Consider the following 8,217-nt stretch of genomic DNA (forward strand, 5'->3'; position numbering starts at 1 on the left):
TATTTGAATCATACATACCTTTTCTCATACACATATAGAAGAAGTGCATATGGTACGAATTATATTTTATGCATGTAAATTTTAGATCAGCATTCCATGGGATAGTTTCCAGAAACTCATGTCTTAATTGAACTAAACCCAGTAAGGAACAGAACTGGTTTTTCATAATAATCGACTTTTTATTTTATTTTAAATGTACATCTTTTTCTGTCATAATTTTCATGTTTTCTTAATACAGAGGCATGACCTAGACTTTCCTGAGAATTCAATAAAACATCAAACAGTTGGTGTGAAAAAACATCCACCAACAAATGTAAAGTTTGTACAGAAATATCTGGAAGGCATAAAGATTTAATTACACTGGCATGGTATTTAAAGCATAAACAAGGTATAAAAATTAATATGACACTTCCACTAAATACATATTATTTTCCCATTTGGATAGGTATTCTGATTCACTGCAGCTCTCTGAAACAGTAACAGATATTGTTAAACAGCTGGGAGTGACTTACCCTGAAAAAAGGTGCCACTATTTTATTAATTCATTCATAAAGAGATGGAATTACTTCTGGGCATAAAGAGAATATGGTCCCATTTTAAAATGATATGTCATGAGATTGATAAAGACATCTGCAGCCAAATGAATGAACAGCTTAGTAATATATTTATATATTAACATCATATATTAACATCAGTTGTAACAACAATCAGTTGTGAGAAATATGAGAGGACACACCTACACTAAATCCCACATGCTGAAGGTAACATGATGAAATATCATCCTGTGGACTTGATGACGTTTAAAACTGCCCCGTTTTAAACTCTGATATTTATTTTTGGGGTTCTCCTAACTGGGAGTGAACAACATGATATAAAATAACTGTTTTGAATTGAGACGTAACAGCAGAGAAGTGACAGACAAAATGTCCTACACACGCACATCACACATAATGTATAGGGAACCAATTGGCCAGAAGGGTAGAGAGGAGAGGCACCACAAAAAACAGGGTTGTGAAAATGCATTATATCTCATCACAATAATACTAAATTTAAATAAAAATGTGTGAAGCAATTTAAATGTAACAAATTTGCTCCAGGAAAAGATGAATCTCCTCCAGACTCCCCCAGAGTGGTTCATTGTACTTTTGATATTTGAGTCCTTGTTTTAATCCCACTTGAAATCTGTTGTCTTCATTAACCGTAATATGAAAAAATGCACTTAGAAATATTGAAGTGTTGGTCACTTTTGTGTAATTGGCACAAAGCCAAGCATTAGTTTGTTAAACCATTGTTAGGGTTTTTTTTTCATGAAAAGTATTTGAAGGCCAGAGTGAGTAAAAAATGAATCTAAGTTAAATTATTACTTACATATTTATTTGCATGGGCCAGTTTCCAGATGACTTATTCAATATGATTATCTCATGTTTAAAAAATGGGAGAAAGTTTGATTTTTTTTCCTGCAAGATATCAAACCCAATGAGGGAAGATGTTTGTGTTGTTAGTTAGATTAAAAATAAAGTGTGATTTCAAATTTAATCACTGAATAAAAGAAAAATACTCTGCTCCACTTGTTTTTAGCTTAATTCTAAAAATACCCCGTGTTTTGGTCAGGGTAAAGTCAACACAACAGCTCAAAAGATTTGACACCTTTGCTTAAGGAAAATTCTGATTTGAACGCTGCATGGAAAATATCAGGGAGAAACAAAATGTGGAACTCTAGAGACACAGGGATGAAAAAATCAGGATATTTCAACCCAACAACAGCTGTGTAGGTCATGTTAATTTTTCATAGCTTGAATATGTAAAAAAACAAAGAGTCAGCATAAACAATACGAAAGTGCAGTACAGGCATACTCCAGGCAGCATTTATAGTGAATCGTTTGATCCAGGATTTTTAATCCTTCAATATTGCCTTTGACTCCTCTTAGACAGCTCTGAAGAATGTTACTGAAAGAAATAAAAATAACCTTTCTTCACCAATATCACCTGTTATTGGAGTGGAAGTTTCATCAGATGTCTGTAACCCTGTTCATGGGCAGGAAAGATTCAATAACTGAGACTGCTTTATTTATACAGTTCCCATTCAAAACAGGATCCTAACAACAACAACTGAGGTTTCTGGAAAATATCAGAGAATATGTGCCGAGGCCAGGAAAAAAATATAAATAAAAAATGTTTGTTAGGAACACATTTATTATATACCTCCCAGTGCATCAGGTTAGAACTCATGCATCCATTGGGATGTGGAATGTGTTTTGAGCCTTACGTCATGTTCATACCTGGAGTGTTGCTTTGATTCTTTCATTCATGATTTAGAAATCCTTTAATCTCTGTGGCAGCCATTCTCTACCAACTTCTACACAGCTCCTCCTCTGGGCTGCAGTCCAGCCGAGCTTCTTCATCCCTTTGCTCCCCCACTAAGCTCCCCTAGACTAGTGGCAGCAGCAATTACCAAACACTTGGTGAAACTGCACATCTGCTGAGCTCATCCTACAAACTACTTCTCAGTGCAACTACTAGGAGAGGTTTGAAATGGCTTAATTGAGGATTGTTTTTGTGAGACAGAGGCCACATTTCAGGTGTCAAATTACAAAATCTAATTTTTTTAAAGTCATATTAAGACATGATAAAGCATTTTTATAAATGAAAGGCAAAAGATAAAGGTAATTTTATTTAGCACATTTTCAGCAACAAGGTGATACAAAGTGCTGGAGGTAACATTGTTATTTCATTGTACAATAAAATGGCACTTTGTCCCTTGAAAATACATAAAATTGCCACTTGAAAATTATTGTATACATTTAACCAGATACAAAAAAGTTCTATTTAAAAATATGATTCACGTTTGGTATATTTAGGACATAACTCTTGTCCATCAACAGTTCTTGAAGGACAATATTTACACTCGGCAGCAGTAAATCAGACTGCTGTAGTTCATTCTTGGCAAGCAGCTGCTGCATTACTAAGATAAAAAAACACAAAATGATTATCGAAATCCTTCACATAGGTTTTTTTCAAACCTCCCTTATGCAATTTTATGAAAGAAAATATCCACACTTTTCAATAATATTTTTCATAAAATATAAACTGAGATATTAAATCAAATCAGTAAGCCAAAGCCATACTATTTAACAAATCATGAAAATCTTAAACAAATGAGAGTTGTCTTCATTTTTAAAACAAATATAAATAAAAGTATATTTTCATTGCTGTGGTTAAGATCCAGAAAAAATGCAATCTTGATTCCTTGGACAATATTTCTTATCTTGCTCTCTCCTCAAGTAAGTCATGTTATGGGCATGAGCATAATTTGGTTCAATAATCAAGTGTTAAAGAGCAGAACATAATTAAAGCTCCTTTTAACATCTTCCCTTCCTTCATCTGCTTCCCTCTTTTTCTCCAATTTGATTTTTTCCTCTGTTTTTAGTCTACCACCCAACCCTCCCTCTCTGCCTGCACTCTCCTTCCCCGCTGTCAGTGTGTGACAGATCGATGCTGTATCCTTTCGGCTTCCCCTTGCAACTGTATTCTCCTGGTAATTGAGCTCAGCTGGTCTCCCAGGGGGCTTCTGATTTTTCACAGGCAAGTCTGGGAGCTCACTTCTCCTCTGCCATCTACATCATCATTTGCTCCCTCCATCAAGCTTCTTTGTTTTATTTTTACAGGTTTTTTTTTCTCACTCATTGCCACCACCTGTAAGAACCATAAAACTAATACCCTAAAGCTGTAATTACTTCCAATTCCCACCTTCAGTGCCATCTATATTACTTTGTGGTGCCCACTTGCTCTGAATGACCATGCTTCACATGTAAAATTAATTTTAATGATTCCAAACATTCAAAGAATCTAAGTTTATTGTTGCACGTTTGAGTGTTCAAACCTCTGAAGGGCACATGGTTTGTGAAAGTCTTTTGCAAATGTAGTTAGCAAAAGAGCAGAAGATATTTAAAAGAAGCCAGTTGACATGACTATTACAAAAATTAATACAAGCCTCTGTGGTTGGTCAAAGATGTGATAAATAGAGAAAATGGCTTCACAGACATAATAAACCTCTGTGTAAGATGTAATTTTTTTCCACATTGAGTTATGGTATGTGCTAGTCTATTACAGTAATAATGAGAGCAGCAGGAAACAAAGCTTTGCTTTCTCCTCTAATTTGTAGAAAATGCCATCCTTCCTCTTAAAGTGTCAGCAGCAGGTATGGGAGAATGTATATGAACCTTGTGTTTCCTCCTTGCTGTTTGCACTTCTGATAATATACACGTCAACAAGAACATTGTGTTCAGGTAATACATTTCTTGCTAAATTAGCACAGGTTCTTATATTTTGCTGTTCATATAGTTTGGAAAGCCACAGATTAAGCATAGAAACTGAATTAATAGTTTGCAAGGAAGGCATGGTAACATTGGTATCAAAGCATGCAGAGGTTTTAAAAGGTTGCAGCTTTAGAAATGATGAAATTTTCTACCATTCGACTCCAACAGCATAGATTTCTTTTAATGAGATTCTGGAGCACTTCTCTTTGACCCTGTGTAGTCTAGATTAATGTGGCCAGCCCCTTTCCCCACATGCTGCTGCACATCCCTGGTCAACTGGCTTGAAGATAACGACACTTTTCCCTCATTTAAAAAAAAAAGTGTTAAAAAAATTCAGTATTAAAAAAAGAATTGGTTATGCGAATTTAAAATGTAGGAACTGCAGAATCACAACCCACCAAGCAAACAAATAGCTTATTTGTGTTACTATCTAAGCAGAAAAGAGGCAAAAAATCTTGTTTTATGCTTCCTGCACCACAAAATCTCTGTTACTTTTAGCACTTTTTTTATATAGAAATTCAAATTAAAATAACAAGACATAAATGTTACAAATAAAATGAATTATTTGTGATATTGTTTTTGTTTTCTTCTGTGTAGAAACCATGACACCATGAAAGTTCAAAATTTTGCAAAATAACTAGGTTGTGTAAAGGATTCAATTTGAAATAAAAAAATCAAAATCACTTTAAAATAATTTTTTTACCGGGGAAATGCAGAGCGGCTTTGCTGGATGTTTAAATTTTAACTGCTTATTCTCAAGCGCGGCTGACAAAAAAAAAAAAAAAAAAATCTTGAACTGGTTCAAGATTACCACTCTCAAATAATCCTCAAAGATTTAAACAAGATGTGTGTCATATTCACTTCCAATACGTTTTCACAGAGAAATACTGTGCATCGTTTGAAACAAATGATCTACGGTTATCATACTTTGTATATAATCAAATTATGATGAATTTAAAAAATGACATTACTGAGAAAAATCTGGAAAATGGAATATCTTTCAACTAGGCTACTGCTGAAACACATTTTCCAACCCTTTGATACAGTTAGCAGCCATGTGAACACGTGTCAAGAGTTAAGCTGTTAATGCCTACGATCTGATGAACATGCTACACGTATATTGTGTTTATTTGAATGGTGGAGTTCAGGTCTGTTTCTCTGAGAACAGTAAGATACATTACTGCTTAAAGCTGGCAGGAAAGTTGGTTTTCCACTTGCTGATGTCCACACAAAGCAATCAGACATCCCTGTAGGTTTTCTTTGAGTCTAGTGGCGCTTAATACTAGACAAACACAAACTCGCTTCCACACATTTTCATAAATCTTTTTTTTCTGACTGCAAAAAGGAAAAACATTAGAAAGAGCATGCCCTACTGCACTGTACTTGTAATCCCTGTCAGATTTGCTCAGCTTTTCATTTCAGGCTGCAAAACTTGCTCTCTTGACTGGGCAAAATCAGCCAATCAGCACAGGGATGAAGTGACCTCCTTTGCCCCGGTTGAGGCACCTTCGTGATGGCAGGCACTAAAAGAGTAATTGAATGTCACAATAGCTGACAGCCTCATGTGACAAGTTGGAAAAGCACCTGCTGGTGAAACATGCCTTCAAATAGGGGCAGAAAGGAGCACAGTGTGTGTTCACAAAGAATCACACGATCCTCATCAGATGGCACTGTGACATGAAAAATCTATGTCCAATTTGTTGGTTGGTGACATTCTTCATTTTGGACTAATGGAAAACAAAACTCACCAATTCATAATATATTATGAGTGCTGTTGCCTGGTGTGGTTGTACAGTTTTATCAGCATTAGTTCAGAAAAGTTGTAGTTTTAATCATGAATGCAAATAATAGTCTTTTAGACATGAGAAAATCAGCCTAATGAAAATAAGTGGATTACCTTATTTAAGTGGAGATAAAAATTAATGAGAGGAGGACTGATGTGGGTGTGATAAACATTTGCCCTCATTTGCATGCAAAATTACTTATTTTCTTCAATGAGATTTAATCAAGCGTATTATAAAAGACATCTCAATTAAATTTAAATATAATCAGCATAGCAAGTACTCCATATAAACACCAATTCAAACGCCTTTCTTCAGTTCTACTTCCTTTATATTAAAATTTTTAATCATTCTTTTATCGTTGTGCTTTGTGCTTAGTGTTTATATTACATGTCTTGACCCCAATAAACAATCAATAGCAGACAAAATTGGATTTTGCTTAATAAGCATAGGTTTCCTCCACCTTGTTTGACATGTTTTCATTGTGTCCATGGTGTGTTACAGCACTAGTCAAATTAAATAAACAAGCATGGAAAGATTCTGGGAAGCAGAAGTTGTAAAGCCTGGTTCAGCACTGTCTTTCAGTCAAAGACCATCTCAGTAAATTCACTGGCTGTGCTGCCTCCCCAAGACAGGAACCCAAGTGTTATAGCAGGAGGTCCTAGACGGTTTGGTGCAATGGGCAAACAACATTTAGCTCCTTATCAACCAACCCTGACACATGATTTAAATTTCCATTTGCCAGCTCCTGTACACTGAGAATTTCTTTGGTGAAAAACTTTCTATAACAATCATATTCGCAACAACTGAACAGAGTATAGCAACGGAACAGCACAGAATATGGTCTTACAAAGAATCATTTCTACTTCTGCCGGTGTGATAATTGACAGAAATTATTCTTAGTTACAATTAACAAGATTAATCCCTGAGAACTGATAACATCTTACCTATTACGCCAATAGCTAAATCATATTTTTTGCACGGAGATAAAAAATGCAACTGAATTCATATGCCTCACTTTTACTGAACAGAACTTTACTAGAGGTATTTTTAGCAGTATAATTGTAATATGACCTAGCTCATTTGGTCAGAAAAGAAAGTGGGCAGTGAGAGACGGGGAAGACATGCAGCTAAGCTCATCAGGACTCCAAACTGCAATGGCCTGTTGAGGACTAAGGCCTCCTTAGATGGGTTGAACTTTACTCCTGTGCCTCCACAGCACCCCGTATTTTATGGATTTAAATGAAATATTTAACAGATAGAGGTAACTTGTTTACTGTATTTGCAAAAACAACATAAAGATATCAAATACCAGCATACTCCATTTAACAAAATTTATGAGATACATTTGAATTTTATTTATTAATTCACTCAATTTAATCTAAGAGCTACATTTTAGGCATTGTCCTGGTGGCAACCATTGAAGGTGTAATGGGGAAAAGCCATTTATTTACTGCTCTGTTTAGACAAAATTGAGGCAAATGAAGTTTTGTAACTTTTTCTGGGTGTTCATGCTGTCCTAGAGGAGGATCTGCCCACGTTGCCCATATCAGAAACTGTTACTGGTTAACAGGGAAACTGTTATCTGAGAAACTGACAATTTCTTTCATCTTTGCCCAGGAAGGGCCAATAAAATTATTTACCAACACAAAGTGCTAAACATTCAATGGAACACACAGACATCTCTATCTTTCATGGAGAATTGGTTTGGACCTACATCAGTTAAATAGAAGTTGAAACTTAGCAGTTTAAAGTTGAGAAATCAAGGTGATGCAATGTGAGAATCACATCAGCCAGCAATGTATTTTAGCCCTTTAAAGTTAAATCTGATGAGTGCATTCTGCCTGGTCCAAAAATGATGAACGGCAGACTTTCTTGTACATTCTGATATACTAAAGCAGAGCAGCACGATTCTGAGAAAGATGAAGGACTTCAACTGATGAAACATACAGGAAATAGCAGAGGGCAGGAACTTAACCTTTGGGAAGTTTATCGGTGCTTAAACACTTTAGTTAATGACTAATACAAAAAAGGCCAAGCTACTCATTGCAAATTTGTCATTCAAAAATGCCCTTTCTGTAATAAGTGATGATTATTGACTAAGGCTTTCATGGCCTCTT

Source organism: Gambusia affinis, linkage group LG02 (assembly GCF_019740435.1).
Source record: "Gambusia affinis linkage group LG02, SWU_Gaff_1.0, whole genome shotgun sequence".
Lineage (NCBI taxonomy): Eukaryota > Metazoa > Chordata > Actinopteri > Cyprinodontiformes > Poeciliidae > Gambusia > Gambusia affinis.